Below are 18,041 nucleotides of genomic sequence, written 5' to 3'. Positions count from 1 at the left end.
TGGTGTGTATGTATATGTGTGTGTGTATGTGTGTATATTTGTGTGTGTGGTGTGTATGTATATTTGTGTGTGCATGTGTGTGTGTATGTGTGTATATTTGTGTGTGTGGTGTGTATGTATATTTGTGTGTGCATGTGTGTGTGGTGTGTGCATGTGTGTGTGGTGTGTATGTATATTTGTGTGTGCATGTGTGTGTGGTATGTATGTATATTTGTGTGTGGTGTGTATGTATATTTGTGTGTGCATGTGTGTGTGGTGTGTGCATGTGTGTGTGGTGTGTATGTATATTTGTGTGTGCATGTGTGATGGTATGTATGCATATTTGTGTGTGCATGTGTGTGTGTGTGCTATGTATGTATATTTGTGTGTGCATATGTGTGTGGTATGTATGTATATTTATGTGTGTGTGGTGTGTATGTATATTTATGTGTGTGTGGTGTGTATGTATATTTGTGTGTGCTATGTATGTGTGTATGTGCATGAATGTGTATGTGCGTGTGTGTGTATATGTATATGAGTGTGAAGGCACATGGCTCAGTGGTTAGAGCATCGAGCTTATGATTGTGAGGTTGTGAGCTCGAATCCCAGAACAGGCTGTGTATTGTGTTCTTGAGCAAGACACTTTATTTCACGTTGCTCCAGTTCACTCAGCTGTAGAAATGGGTTGTGACGTCACTGGTATGAATCTGTATCGGCCCCTTTGCCTTTCCCTTGGATAACACTGGTGGCGTGGAGAAGGCAGGCTGGCATGCATGGGCGACTGCTGGTCTTCCATAAACAGCCTTGCCCAGACTTGTGCCTCGGAGGGTAACTTTCTTGGTGCGATCCCATGGTCTGTGTCACGACCGAAGGGGGTCTCATAATGTGTATGAGTGTGTATGTGTTTTTTTTTGTGTGTGTGTATGTGTGCATATATGTATCTGTGTGTTCTTACATATACTGTTAGTGGTTGAACATGTGAACCATCTTTCTTTTCTCGTCTACTTTCTGCTCTTTCTCGTTCTTCCTTGAACTTTCATCAAGTTCCCAGCAAAGGACTATGTCCGAAACTATTCTTTCACTCGACAAATTTTTTCCTTCTTTGAGTGTTAACCTACTACTACCACTACTACTACTAAATTAGAATCCTTTCTACTGGAAGCACAATGCCTCAAATTTGGGGGAAGGGATTAAGTCATTTACATAGACCCCACTGTGTAACTGCTACCTCTTTAATCGACCCCACATGGATGAAAGGCAAAGTTAACCATGGCAGAATTTGAACTCAGAATGTAGTGGTTGATGAAATACCACTAAGCATTTTGTCCGGCATGCTAACGATAATAATAATAATAATAATAATAATAATTGGAGCATTGGGCACAATAAAAACAGGAACAAAAATGTAGAAGCTGTACCTGGATCTTCAATACTACAAACAATCCAAAATATAGCCCTGCTAGGAACAGCATGCATCCTATGCAAGACACAATCAATTCAATAATACACCCTAAACAAAACAACCCACAAACATGAGACACTTTATACAGCAATTATCCAGTGAAATAAACTTCCACCAGCAAACTAGATAACCAATGCATTACACACTCAACACACAATGCAAGCAGTAATACAACAAGAGACGAAAGTCACACCAATATTTGTCACAGTAGTAATGGGATACCTAGAAGAAAAAAATTTACACACTATCCAGAACTACTTTTGACCACCACTTCCAAACTTATATTGATAAATAGCATTCACGTCTCAAATCCTATTCACTATGGAAATGAGTGAAAAGGAACTCCCCTTTTCTGAACATCTTGATAATTAAAGAAAATGAGACAGTTACAACTGACCTTTACTGCAAGAACACAGACACACTTAGATTTTAGATCTGTCTACTCTTCCCATACAAAAGGAAACATACCATTTAATATGGCAAGGCGCATATGCTCAATAGTCACAGATGCTGTGAGAAGATTGGCGGAACTTAATATATTCCTGCAGAAGCAAGAATATTCCAACAAGTTAATTCAACATGCCATAACAAAAGCAAAGGAAATCCCGGTCTCTACCTTACAGAGAAACACCTAGACTAGGTGTGGAAATAAAAATACAAATACAAATATTATTTGTAGTTACCCACAATCTTAGAAACCACAACATCCTGCACTCAAATTTGGTTAATAATAATAAAAATAATAATAATAATAGTAATAATAATAATAATAATAATAATAATAATAAATTTCAGGCCTTGTCCTATAGTAGAAAGGATTATTATTACTATTATTAATTAGGCAGTGAGCTGGCAGAATCGTTAGCATGCCAGATAAAATGCTTAGCGGTATTTTATCTACCACTACATTCTGAGTTCAAATTCTGCCAAGGTTAACTTTACCTTTCATCCATTTGGGGTTGATTAAAGAAGTAGCAGTTTACACGGTGGGGTTAATGTAATTGACTTAATCCCTTCCCCCAAATTTGAGGCACTCAGCCAACCAATACCTATTTCCTTACTACCCACAAGGGGCTGAACACAGAGAGGACAAACAAGGACAGACCAACGGATTAAGTCGATTATATCGACCCCAGTGCGTAACTGGTACTTAATTATCGACCCCGAAAGGATGAAAGGTAAAGTCGACCTTGGCGGAATTTGAACTCAGAACGTCACGGCAGATGAAATACGGCTACGCATTTCGCCCGGCGTGCTAACGTTTCTGCCAGCTCGCCACCTTAATACCTCCCAATTCTACATCAATCACCAAATCTCCAATGAATAATTAAAAAATCACAAATTATCAACACTCGAAGACAACTGCCTAACCTCAAGAGACTCCTAACAAAGGCGAGATTCACATTTGAAAAAGAAACGATGCAAGTAACCAACTGTGGAGACACTCGTAGTGGGACATGTGAATTAATTGAGCAAGGGACAACCAAAAGACTCGAGAATGGGAAGGAATTAAAAGTGAATGCAAATACGAATTGCATCGTGCAGGTGGCACGTAAAAAGCACCCATTACACTTGCGGAGTGGCTGGCGTTAGGAAGGGCATCCAGCTGTAGAAACACTGCCAGATCAGACTGGGCCTGGTGCAGCCCCTGGCTTCCCAGACCCCGGTCGAACCGTCCAACCTGTGCTAGCGCAGAAAACGGACGTTAAACGATGATGATGATGATGATGATGATGATGATAGTTATTGCTAGGCCTAACTCATCGTAAAGTCAATACCACCATGACTGATCTCCAATCTACAGTGGAGAAGGCTAGCCAATGGATTTGGTTAAAAAGAGACGATGAGTGATGGCTAGAAGAATATTGAGCTTTATTTGATAACCAGCTGATCTAGCAAGCAGGGCCTCATATCAGTGAGGGGGGCTGGTGTGCATTCATGCCATCAAGAGGTAGGCCCCAAAATGGCACGCATTCTCTTCTGATGACCCCATACACTTGCTGGCTTCCGGTATGCGGAGGTTTGACTGGTAGCACTTGCATGTGCAAGTTGTTTGCAAGACAAATATGAATTGCAAAACAAAAAAAACCTCATCTGCTGCATCACATTGAGAAGACAGGAAGGAAACTGACAAGCTGTGTAAATGTGCATAAACAACAAGTTAAGGATTCATTTCTCAGGAATGTCCCATGCAGTGAAGACCTAGCTATCTGTGCAAATGGAAAATTTTAAATATTCCAATTTTATAAAATAGACGATGAAAATGTACAACTATGAAAGGCAAAAGAAGAATGTTTTCTAAGAATTCTAAATCTGAAATTAAACTAAAAATAGCCATCATTCCACATAATGGTAAAACAAAATTTATGACCAAAACCAAAAGTCCGAAAATAAACTGGAAATAATACTACCACTACCACAACTTCCTCTTTAAGAGAAAGTGTGTTTGAGAAGGTTTGATGAAAGTGCTCACATACTAGGAAAAAGAAATTTTTCCCCAAAATGTTTAGTAACATCCTCATAAAAGATTTCATAACATTTTAAAAAATAATTAAAAACAAAAATCCCCTTTACAGTGTAAAAATACACCTTTACACTCACTTTAGTGAATAATCCTCATAGACTTTCAGATATATATATATATGATGATTTCTCTTGAATGAAACAGTTCTAGTCCTGTAGAAGCTCCTTCTATATAATAAATTAATTTTACTCTGCTATGTATTGAGTACCTTATTTACTGTGGTTAACCCCGAATCAACCCGGGACCTACATATATATATATATATATATATATATATATATATATTATATATATATATATATATATATATTATATATATATATTTTATATATATATATATATATATATATACGAGGGGGTGTTGAAAGGTTCCTGAATTTGGGTAAAAAAATAAATAAAATACATGAAGATCAGTTAATTATGATTTTATTCTACATATTCCTGTCTCAGATTCACTCACTTATTGCTGTGGGCCTTCACTTTTTCTAAGCCCTGTAAAAGAATTCAGAAGGTTGGGCCTCCAGCCTGGCCTTTTGCAATACCTTTAAAGCCAGGAACTTAGCAGCACCCCTTAGTAAAATAAGACAAACATTACTGGTCACACATATAAAGTGCATGTGTTTTGTTTATATGCCAACACAAATGATGTAAATATTATCAGTTGCAAATACACAGAGTTGTTTTTAATTTGAAATTTAATAAATTAAAATAGTATCTCTCTGACTCTCATAGATTTCAAATGTCATTCGTGTTTACTTTTTATGCATATGCCACACTAAGGACCAACTCCAAAGTCAGATCTATGGTATAAATTGTATTTGCTACTTGCATATCTGTGGAGGCACATGGCCTAGTGGTTAGAGCAGCGGGATCGCAGGTTTGAATCTCAGACTGGGTGATGTGTGTGTTTATGAGCAAAAAACCTAAGTTCCGCACTGCTCCGGCAGGAGGTAATGGTGAACTTCTGCTGACTCTTTTGCCGCAACTTTCTTCACTCTTTCTTCCTGCATCTTGCAGCTCACCTGTGACAGACCGGTTGGGAACTCATATGCCAAGGAAACCAAGAAAACTGGCCCTTATGAGCCAGGCATGGCTTGAGAAGGAACAAACTTGCATATCTTGCATGTTTACTTTAGTCTGAGCTCTATGTTATCATACCTAGCCATGTATAGCATCCTACATGTTGATATGCCTAGATTCTAACGAATCTTTATAACTAGGTAAAGAAGGGAAAAGAAGCCTTTGGTCAAGAATGATCATGGGATTGCACTTAGGAAGTTACCCTCCAGGGCACAAGTCCAGGCAAGGTTATTTATGAAGGACCAGCAGTCACCCATGCATACCAGTCTCCCTTTTCTACATAAACGATGTTATCTCAGAGAGAAGCAAAGGTTGGCACTAGTGACATTGCAACTCATTTGTACAGTAGAATGAACTGGAGCAACTTGAAATAAAGTGTCTTGCTCAAGAATGCAACACACAGCTTTATATGTGTGACCGAGCTGATATGTATTTCCACCTCGGCATCCGAAACTCAGGGTTTTATCTTGGCTATTGAATAATTGTCACATATTATTTTACAGATAAATTTCCTCTATTTACATAATATTGAGGTCTCTTTCTTTCTTTTGTTATCTTACCGTTTTTATTACCAATATATATATATATATATATATATATATATATATATATATATATATATATATATATGTGTGTGTGTGTGTGTGTATATATATGTATATATATATATATGTATATATATATAAATGTATATATATATATATAGAGAGAGAGAGAGAGAAATACATGCATACACATATATGTATGTGTATGTTTACGTATATATGTGTATATATGTATGTATGTGTGTGTGTGTAGGGCAATAAGAAAATGGAGGGGATCAATAGATGGTATTCATCAACTTTTAGATATTATGTCAATTTATTTATTTATTTACTAAAATGTCAATTACAACAATATACATACATGTATAACATATTATGCTTTACATATAAAATATATAAAGATACCAGTAATTATTAAAATATATAACATACAGCAATAGCAATTGGGAAATGTGTATGTATATATATATATATGTGTGTGTGTGTATATGTATATACATGTGTATGTGCATATATGTGTGTGTGTGTGTGTGTATATATGTCCATATATATGTGTGTGTATATATGTATATATATATGTGTGTACATATATATGTATATATATATGTGTGTACATATATATGTATATATATATGTGTGTATATATATATATATATATACACACACACACATATATCTGTATGTACATACTGCATAGAGATTAGTCTTTCCTCACGTTCCGCGCAACGACATAATTTGTTTTTCAAACTCAAAATTAATGATGTCTTCTACATTTACCAAACCTCTGCTTCCGTCCATGCTTCCACTTCCAAAAATAGAACTTATCAATATCATTGTTACCATTATCGTTTCTGTTATTGTTGTTAGCCATCACCATCTTCATCACCATCGTCATCGTGGTCTTTGTCATCATCATGGTGGTTGTTGTCATCACAGACATTCCATTTTATTATTATCGTGAGGATGGCTGTTTATTGTCAATAAACCCTTCGGCCTTGTTATCACAGTTTTTCCATTTCACTGCACTATCTCTTATTTTGTTTTCCATTCCTTAATTCCATTTAATACTCTCCGACAGTCCTCTGTCTCTCTCTGTGGTTGGCCAAATCCATTTATTATCTATATCCTGTCATCTCAATCGGCAGAGCAGGCTGGCATTGCTGAGGTGGATAGGTACAAGGACAAATGTAAGCACGTGTTTGTGTGTGTGTTTGTAACTCAGAACTCACCACTAAAGAACGATTTGGTTAAGATTTCTCACTGTGGTATAGTGCTGTGTGCTCTGGAGGGCAGAACACAGAATCAGAAGCGATTAAAGAAACTAAAGAGAGAAGATCTACATTTAAAGCAATAGTGCTACCAGCAGGTCCTGATTCTGTTATTACTGGCTCCCACTGTAACCATAGATTTTATGTCAATATTGGGTTAATGAGCTGCCTCTGGACTCACAAAGAGTAAAGCTGCTAATCTGATCATCTTCAGAGATTTTAAGGTTGTAAGTCATGTGTGTATGTAAGTGTGGCTCAGTGGTTAGAGCGTTGGGCTCACAATCATGAGTTTTTAAGTTCAATTCCCAGACTAGGCTGTATTTTGTGCTCTTGAGCAAGACACATCATTTCATGTTGTTCCACTTCGCTCAGCTGTAGATATGAGTTGCGACATTCCTAGTACCAAGTTGTATTGGCTTTGCCTTTCTCATAGATAATACTGGTGGTGTGAAGAGGGGAGGCTGGTCTTTATCCTTTACCCTACATACATATTGTCTTTACCCTATGTACATATAATGGTATGGTGATGGGAGGCTGTTATGCATGAGCAACTACTGATCTTCCGTAAATAATCTTGCCCCAATTTGTGCCTCGAAGCGGAACTTTCTAGGTGCAATCTCAGGGTTATTCATGACTGAAAGGGCTCTCTTCCTGTATGTGTGTGTATTTGTATGTGTGTATGCAAGTGTGATGAAAGAAAGTACTTGCTTGTTAAACGTCCCCTCCTCGTGACCATATGTATATGTGTACTTATGTATGTATGTATGTTTGTATGTCTGTGCGTTTGCCTATCCATGGCTTATAAATGAGCAAAATCACAACATTCGCTTGAACAGGCCACCAATTTGTTACAGGGTTGTCTATTTACAGTTGAGTGGACTGAACAACAAGAAATGATGTGTTTTGCTCAAAAACAAAACACATTACTTTTTCTAGGAATTGAACCCACACTCTTGCAATTATGAGTGCAACACTCTAACCACCAGTCCATTCTTGTAGGCTTCTATAAGATCTGCAGCAGTTAAAGTTTACAGCCTCTGGTTTATATTTCACAGCTGGTACAGCACATCCAGTTATTGAAATATCTCCAAATACCTTCCTGGGGCCATCTTTCATGCATTTATAAACTTAGATGTAAACATGTGGTACGTGTGTGCTGTTCGTTTTCTTTTGATATATTAATAGCATTAAGCACAAAGAACTCCCAAATACCTTCCAGTAAACCAATTCCAAATGATGGTAGTAGTTTTCATTATGAAATTCATATAGAATAAGGAAGTCATTTAAAGTTGTGCCTGAAGTCTTTGGTAAGAATAAATTTCTTTAAATGCAATCTATGCTCTCACGTTGTCATCTTGAAGATAAATTTTATCAAAGCTTATTGGTAATAACTTTGAGTTCTGTGTCTTTACCAATACCAGTAGTTCCTAGATTATATAAATATCCACTGAAATAAACAAGCAATGATAAGACTCCAACAGTTCCTTATTTTTTCTTTAGTAAACCTATTTATATTTATCAAATATATTCCTAAATCTTGGTTCTCTTCCATATATGTTTCAACATAAGACAATATCTGAAGGTGTTTTGTAAAATTTGTTGTTCTGTTTTAATGCTGTACCGCAGGCTATATCAGAAATAATATTTCTCGAGGTGCGAATACTAATGGCACTGCTACTACAGGGAAGGTTTCTGAATCCTCATGATATAACAATATCTCAACCACCATTGTTTATATACACAAATACTAACACCCTTAGCAGATGATAGACTTATCCAAGGGCTACAACCCATAACATATAAGTATAAATATATGCACATATACACATATATGTACATATGTATGTATATATATACATTCATACATCATCATCATCATCATCATCAAATTATATATATATATATATATATATATATGTATGTATGTATGTATGTATGTATGTATGTATGTATGTATGTATGTATGTATGTATAAAAATTAGAAATGGAAACCAAAACAATAAATTGAACAATTAAATAATTTAATCATTAAATGATAAATACTATTCAATTTAATTATTTTATAAAAAACAAATGACACATCTCATAAATTCTTTGGATATTTAATATCCCTTAGGTGGTTATTTAACACTTAGCTAAATTGTTATATATATATATACTGATATATATGTATGTGTGTGTGCATTTGTGTGTATATAAATATATATATATTCAAGCGTCAACGTTGCTTCACTGGCACCTGTGCTGGTGGCACGTGTAAAAAGATTCGAGCGAGGTCATTGCCAGTACCACCTGACTGGCTCCCATGCCAGTGGCATGTAAAAAGCACCCACTACACTCTCAGAGTGGTTGGCGTTAGGAGGGGCATCCAGCTGTAGAAACTCTGCCAGATCAAGATTGGAGCCTGATGCAGCCATCTGGTTCGCCAGCCCTCAGTCAAAATCGTCCAACCCATGCTAGCATGGAAAGCGGAGTTAAACGATGATAATGATGATGTTTATATATGTATGTATATATATATATAATATATATATATATATATGTATTATATATGTATATGTTTATATATGTGTATGTTTATATATATATATATAATATATAATATATAATATATATATATATATATATATAAATATATTATATATATATTATTATATACATATGATATATATATGTATGGAGAATCTTATGCATCATAATTAACAAACACACTGGTTGAACTCCACTCATTTATTAAACATCCAATTATTTTGTTTTTGTTTGTCAAAGCTCTTTCGTTGCTTCCTGCAGCCTTTTCAGTGACTATTGACTTAAACTGGGGAGACATCAAGGAGTATAGCAGAGAGGCTAAACAGGATTCGGAGGTAAAATATAATGACAAGGAGCAGTCCTCTATACTCTATCAACATGCCAAAAACCAACATGGTGGAACACTGGGCCGAACTGACATCTGCATTTTGTTCAAGCACCTGAAGAACCCATCACTTAGGCAAATACAAGACTATGTCCTCATAAATAAAGCATTAACTGTACTAAATAAGAAATACACGTAGACAGTATAACTACCCTAATACCACAGATACCACGCACAAAGTATACATACATAGGTACATTTGTAAGTAGGCAGTCAAGTAGGTAAATAGGTATTTGGATATGTATATATATATATATATATATATATATATATATATGTGTGTGTGTACTGGATTCCGTACCTGTGGCACGTAAAAGGGCACCATTCGAGCATGATCATTACCTACGTTGCTTCACTGGCACTTGTGTCGGTGGCACGTGTAAAAAGATTCGAGTGAGGTCATTGCCAGTACCGCCTGACTGGACCCCATGCAGGTGGCACGTAAAAAGCACCCACTACACTCCCAGAGTGGTTGGCGTTAGGAAGGGCATCCAGCTGTAGAAATTCTGCCAGATCAAGACTGGAACCTGGTGCAGCCATCTGGTTCGCCAGCCCTCAGTCAAAACTGTCCAAACCATGCTAGCATGGAAAACGTACGTTAAAAGATGATGATGATGATGTATCAATTATAATCAAGGATAAAATCTAATTAAAAATCTAGTTCATTCATCTCGGTCATGTGTGAATAACCAAAATAATTCAGAAGTGAATAAATTTGGATAAATTTGGTTTAAAGGAATTCATACTTATCAATTAAAATCAAGGATAAAATCTATATAGGATTTTATCAAGTAGCTACCATGTACGAGCCAATTAAAGTAAAAATTAATACAAAGTATTTCATTTTATAAGTATAATTATTACAATTATTTTATAATTATATTGATAAAATTATATACTTTGTATAATAAATTCTCGTATATTCCATCTTACGTCTTTCATTTGCCATATATGTATATATATATTGGGTCAGTAATTGTACCTTGTACTTATTCTTAGTGCAAGTTTTGAAGAGTGCAGTTCGATTTTAACAGTTATATTTTCAAAGCTATAATGGAAGTCATAAAGGAGGATATTTGGTGTATTTTGCTTTGTGAGTTCAATCGTCATCATCATCATCATCATCATCATCATCGTTTAACCTCCGTTTTCAATGCTAGCATGGGTTGGATGGTTCGACCGGGGTCTGGGAAGCCAGAAGGCTGCACCAGGCTCCAGTCTGATCTGGCAGTGTTTCTACACCTGGACGCCTTTCCTAACGCCAACCATTCCATAAGTGTAGTGGATGCTTTTTATGTGCCAAGCATGGCTAGCAACGGCTACGATCCGTTGGTGCTTTTTACGTGCCACCGGCACGGAAGCCAGTCAAGGTGGTGCTGGCAACAGCCACGTTCGGATGGTACTTTTTACATGCCATTGGCACAGGTGCCAGACGAGGCTGGCAATGACCATGATTGGTTGATGTTTTTTACGTACCACTGGCACGGAAGCCAGCCAAGGCGGTGCCACCAACAGCCATGTTTTGATGATGCTTTTTACGAATGGTATTAGAGACAGAACAGGCAACTGAAGATATCCCTTTCTGGGAAAAACACAGGTGAAAATGACAAAAATAAGGCAGTACAAACGTTTAGAAGATAGGTGCTCGTCAAAGAAAATAGACAGGTCATGAAAATATAATTAATCAAAAAAAAAAAAACACACAGAAAAAACACAAGAAAAATCAACAACTCAAAGACATGGAACATTCAAAGTATTAAAAGACAGTCAGTGAAGGAAAGAAGGGTGTTTTATGTTTCGAGCAAAGCTCTTCTTCAGAGACAGGAGACAGGAAAGTGCAGGGGATATCAATTTTTTGCAGCTTTATATCTAAAAATGAAATGTCATCTGGTGCATTTAAATGTTTATTCTAGTATTTTGTAGGTTTTTCCTTGTGCCTGCTACATTAACATGTTTTTAAAATCAAGCAATTTCCGCACAAATGAAATGGCACAATGGGGCTCTGTCTATTTACTTTTAAGACATCTGGTAAGAAGTTTGCTTCGGAAACACCTGGTTCTGGGTTCAGTCCCATTACATACCACCTTGGTCAAGTGTCTTGTACCATAGCCACAGCTTGACCAAAGCCTTGTGAGTGGGTTTGGTAAGCAGAAATATGGCACTAACTCTCTGTCGATTACGACGATGAGGGTTCCAGTTGATCCGATCAACAGAACAGCCTGCTCATGAAATTAACATACAAGTGGCTGAGTACTCCACAGAGACATGTACCCTTAATGTAGTTCTTAGGGAGATTCCGCATGACACAGAGTGTACCAAGGCTGGCCCCTTTGAAATACAGACACTACTCATTTTTGCAAGCTGAGTAGACTAGTGGAGTAATGTGAAATAAAGTGCCTTGCTCAAGGATACAGCCTGTTGCCAAGAATTGAACTCGTGACCTTATGATCTTGAGCTGAATACCCTATTCACTAAGTCATGTGTCATTGCAAGCAGAAAGATATAAATGCTGTATACACACCCATACACATATATGATGGACTTCTTTCAGTTTCTGTCAACCAAATCCATTCACAAGTCTCTCGCGTGTGTACCATTGGCGATATTTTTCCTCTGTCTTCCCTACTCTGGATCTTTCCTTCTCCTATGTTTCCGACAAAAAGCTCTGCTCGAAACGTTAAACCCTCCTTCTTTCCTTCTTTCCCGAGCGTCCAATAATACTATATTTGTTCCACGTCCTCGCGTTATTGTGTTTTCTCTTTGTGCTTTCATGTTTGGATTAACTGTATATATATATAATATATATATATCTGTGTGTATGTCTCTGTGTCTGTGATTGTCCCCAATCACTGATTGACAACCAGTGTTGGTGTGTTTACATCCCTATAACCTAGTAGTTCTACAAAAAAAAAAGGATTTTGAAAACTGATAGAATAAATACCATGTTCAACAAAAAATTAACCAAGCACTGGGGTCAATTTATTCAACTAAAATTCTTCAAGGCGCTGCTCCAGCATGGCCAGAGTCTAATGACCGAAATAAGTAAAAGTTAAAAGATAGACACACGTACGCACGCCCACACATGCACATACATGCACACTCATGCATGCACACAGGTGCGCACACATGTGCACACATACAAGTATGCACACACATACGCATGCACACACATACACAACAACACCGCATTCACTTCTGTGTATACTATAACACACTCCTATCCCCACAGTGTCGTCTTCATTCTTATGTTATGGAAACTTCTCAAGAGAAAACCATTTCTTCCTCTCAGATGGAATGATTAAAATTCCAAAATAGTTCTGCTTCTACCATCACAAGGAATATTCTGGTGACTGGAGGTGCTGAGATGCTAAAAATATATTGTGTAAATACAAACCTCTGTTTTTCAATCTCCATTTGTCTGTTTGTCTGTCTTTTTTTTGTGTATAATCTGCCTTTTTTGCATCTCTCTCTCTCTCTCTCTATATATATATATATATACATATATATTATATATATATATATCTTTGTATATTATATATATAATATCAATATATACATATATATATTTGTATGTGTATATATATATATATAATATATATGTATATATATATATATATATATACATACATATGTATATATATATATATATATGCATATACACATACAAATATATATGTATTTGTATGTGTGTATACATACACCACACACACACACACACACACACACATATATATATATATACCTCTCTCTGTGTTCCTCTCTCTTTTTCTCTTGCTTTCTGTCACTCTCTCTCTCCCCCTCCATCTCAGCCTCTCTCTCTCTCTCTCTCTCTTTTGCTCTTCCAAGAAGTGGAATGCCTTCCTCTGTATTTTTGCCAAGTCTTCACGGAAAAGACCTGCTGTGATCTTTTAATATCTCTTGCTTTACTTCGCCCGTCTCTGTTCCAGTCGACACAGTCTCAGTGTTCTCTTCCTCATCATATTACTCCACCTCTTCAGACACTGCCACCACCACCACCAACAACAACAACAACAAACAACAAAAGCAACATGCCCACACTCCCCCCACGCATTTATTGTCACTATTATTACCATCATCATTATCATAAATGTGACCAGCATCACCATTATACACCACCACCACCACCACTGCCTTCATCATCAACACCACCACCAACACTGCTGTCATCATCCCCATCACCACCACTACCGTCACCGCCACCATTACCATCAATACCAGCACGACCATTGCCACCACAACCACAACAACCACCACCAACACCACCACAATGATGTCAATCATGATCACCACATCCACACTACCGCCATCACAAGCTCAACTACCACCGCCAAAAACACCTCCATCACCACCACCAGCTCTCTGAACTTTGCCCAGCCTATTCTTATTCTGACAGCTATGCTCTCAGAGCAGCCATCTTCACTACTAACTTGGTCACCTAGATAACGGAAGCTATCTACTACCTCTAGCATACCCCACTGGCAGCTGATGGAGTCTATTTTCTGTATATTTTCGGTGTTTATTGCACCTGTGCATCTTCCACACACAAAAACTATTTTTCCTGTTAACCTTCCTCTGATATTGCTGCACATCTCATGTGTCCATAGCTTACACTGGGAAAATCTTATGGAGTTTCTACCTAAGCCTTTTCTACAGATTGAGCAGGACCATCTATCTGAAGGGATTTGTGATTTGTCTGCCTTCCTACTTACTAAGACTTTGGTTTATGCTAGGTTAGCGCTGAGGCCCTTTGATTCTGGACTTTGCTTCCATACCTGAAACTTCTTCTCTGGTTCTGGTAGTGATTCAGCTATAAGAAGAAAGTCATCAGCATAGAGGAGCTCCCAGGAGCAGCCTGTCTTAAATTCCTCTGTTATTGCCTGGAGAACTATGATGAACAAGATGGGGCTGAGAACCAATCCTTGGTGAACCCCTACTTGTACCTTGAATTCTTCACTGTACTCATTGCCAACCCTCACTTTACTGGTAGCACCCCTGTACATTGCTCATACAGCTCCCACCAACCACTCATCAATCCATAGTTTCAACATTGGTGATGAGATAAGGGATTGGGGGACCCTGTCAAAGGCTTTCTCCATGTCAATGACAGCAAGGTACAGAAGTTTGTCTTTGGCTAGGTATTTCTCCTGCAGTTGCTTTACCAAAAATATAGCATCAGTGGTGCTTCTCCCTGGCACAAAAACCGAACTGCATCTCATCTAGTCTAACTCTCTCCCTAATTAGTTGGTCTATGACCCTCTCCATAACCTTCATCATCAGATCCAATAATTTGATACCTCTATAATTATTTCTATCTAAAGCATCACCATTACCTTTGTAGTTGTTGACTATGGTGCTGTTATACCAGTTGTTGGGGATAACTCCTTCATGAACCATTTGATTTACAATATGGGTGACTAGACCAAAACTCACACCACCAGATATTTTAAGCATCTCAGTGGTGATTCCTGATGGGACAAGTGCTTTCCCTGTCTTCATATCCTTAATTGCATTATCAACCAAGGTACCGTCAATCCATATAACTGGTCCCTCAATTGGGTCAACATTTGGGAGACTCCCCTCCTCCCGTTCATTCTCCATGTTCAGAAGTCTTTCATAATGGCATTTTCAAGCCTCTTTCTTTGCAGAATCATTAAATACAAGTGCCCCATCATCCATGCGAGCACATTTCTCTCCCATGACATCACAATTTTCTCTCTCACATTGTCCTAACCCTAACCACGCACAACGCCCGGTCTGAGAATTGAAACTGCGATCCTTCGACCACGAGTCTGCTGCTCTAACCATTGGGCCATTGTGCCTCCACACACACACACACACACACATATATATATATATATAAAGGGAAAGTTTACGGAAATAAACAAAAGACGAAGGCAGGTGGAGTATAAACAAACAAATGTATTAGTATGGCGCTCAGGAATAGAAATAGAACAAGTCTTTTACATTTTGAGCCTACGTTCTTCGACAGAAAGATACACAGAAAAAAACAAGGAGAGAAAAAAATGTGTGTAGGAGCTAACGATCTATCATGGCATCCTATATATATATATATATATATATATATATATATGTATATATATATATTATATATATATGGATTCAAGTAATCTGGTAGTACTCATAATAAAAGCTCCATAACGTATCATTCTACAAAACATATAGAATACATAGTATGATACGAGAGAATGCAATAAAATCATAAATGACAGAGAAATAGTTTATGAAATTTTATTTAACAGTAAGAAAATTCTAAAATCACGACAAATTGTTTTGTAACTTAAATAAAATATATAACAATATAAATTATTAACATGTTTTTAAGTTACGCAACAATTTTTGTGATATTATATAATATAGCAGATATTATATAACAGTGTGTTACTAATACATCCTATAATTCATTTTATATGGTTATATTCAAACAAAATTCAGATAATTTCATTTTTTTATAATTTTATTTCAGATTTTAATTTACCTACCTGTAATTAGAGGTAGCTTTGAGAAAAAAATACTTGCTTACAGATTTATCTAAAAATGTTTTCTTTTCTTCAAACTGCCATTTAATGCATGAGAAACAAGAAAAAAGAAATTCTGTTTGTCTTTTAAAGTCGGTCTAGATTCACGATTGCTTTAGAATTTAATTGAAACGTACAGGGAGTGTAGTTTAATTAGAAATCAATTATATATTTGTGATTTTGTGCGTATGCATGTGTGTGTGTGCATGTACATGCACATGTATATATGTGCTGGTGTGTTTATGGTTTGGAACAGGGTGAATTATTTATTATTCACATCAGATACAGACAGAAAAATGCAGAAAGGTATACATACATGCATACGTACATCTTGCATATATATATATTATATACTAAGCAATAAAGGGTTTAGCAACGAATTGCCTTACCACATACCGAATTTAGAAATAGCAGTCAAAGAGTTATAGCTATTTCTTCTACCAAAAAGGGAGATCTCCCTTTTTGGTAGAAGAAATAGCTAAACTCTTTGACTGCTATTTCTAAATTCGGTATTGTGGTAAGGCAATTCGTTGCTAAACCCTTTATTGCTTAGTATTACTTAAATTTTCCTCGAATGAGGATTTTACATGCCGAAGACTACTTGGTGTAATTGATAATTATTCCAAATTAATTAATTTCACCTTCATTATTACGGATAACTATATATATATATATATATATATATATATATATATATATATATATATATATATATATATACTATATATATATATATATATATATATATATATATATATATATAATAATTTTAATCCAAAAGGGAAACAAAAAAAAACACAACAACAGGAACAATTACAGTATTATTATTAATAGGCGCTCAGGAGATGGAAGCAGGGAGGTGGTATGACGTTTCGAGCGGAGAAGCTCTTCGTCGGAAACATAAAGAAGGAAGAGAGAGGAAAGAAAGATCCCAGAGCGGGCAACAGGGAAGAGAAAAAAAAAAGACGACTGGTGTTTACGAGTTGCACATGGTGAAGGCGGATGTTGATGATAACAAGAGCAAAGTGGGTTTTTAAAGGCAAAAGAGTGGAGACAAGGTTGGTAACCCAACAGATGTGTGTGTATGTGTGAGTGTGTGCATGTGCGTGTGTGTATGTGTGTGTGTGAGGCGAGATGAAAAAACAAAAAAATATAGGTGTGTGTTAGTGTGTGCGTCTGTGTGTAGGCGTGTGAGGTAGGGCGAGACTAGTGGTCAGCTAGCAGACAAGAAAAAGAAGGAAGGAGGAAGGGAGGTCAGTAGTAAGAAAAAGAAGGAAGGAGGAAGGGAGGGAGGGGAAGGGGTGGGGGCGTATGTAGCGTGCCAGCGTGTGTTGAGTAGTAGTGTGTGTGTGTGTCCAGTGTCGTGGTGGTATTAATGAGTAGATTGAATGTGTGTAAGAGTGATGTATATATATAGGCAAGGTGTGTATATGTGTGCGCGTGTGTGTAACGAAAAAAGGGGGGGGGGTTAAGGAAAAAGGACTACAGCTGAGGGGAAGATGGAAGAGTGGTACCGCGGAGACAGGCGTGGGAAAACCCAACGACACGCGACGGTCCCAGGAACGGGCGGGAGGTCTCGTCAGGTCCAAGGGCGAGGTGTATGCGACGCGTATGCAACGGGAGCCGGCGTAAGTGCGTATGTGCGCGTGCCTGCGAGTATGCGCGTACGTATGTATGTGTGTGGATGTGTGAGTGTGTCTGTGTGTATGTCT

The 18,041-nt window shown here is 37.1% G+C and overlaps 1 protein-coding gene and 1 long non-coding RNA gene across 2 annotated transcripts in view; one reads left to right on the top strand and one right to left on the bottom strand.

Annotated features, from left to right (window-relative positions):
• LOC118767506 overlaps positions 1-9,785 on the bottom strand; it is a 32,303-nt gene extending 22,518 nt beyond the window's left edge. Inside the window, exons 1-2 of the long non-coding RNA XR_005003428.1 lie at positions 9,766-9,785; positions 7,786-7,790 (exon numbers count right to left, since the gene is read on the bottom strand). This is a non-coding gene — a long non-coding RNA (uncharacterized LOC118767506). The remainder of the gene's footprint in view (positions 1-7,785; positions 7,791-9,765) is intronic.
• The window catches only part of LOC118767475 (HEAT repeat-containing protein 4-like), a 472,731-nt gene that overhangs the window by 265,155 nt on the left and 189,535 nt on the right, over positions 1-18,041 (top strand). The gene's annotated exons all lie outside the window — the stretch shown is intronic.

The sequence above is a fragment of the Octopus sinensis genome, linkage group LG22, assembly GCF_006345805.1.
Source record: "Octopus sinensis linkage group LG22, ASM634580v1, whole genome shotgun sequence".
NCBI classification, from domain to species: Eukaryota; Metazoa; Mollusca; class Cephalopoda; order Octopoda; family Octopodidae; genus Octopus; species Octopus sinensis.
This window is presented reverse-complemented; position numbering and strand designations above follow the sequence as displayed.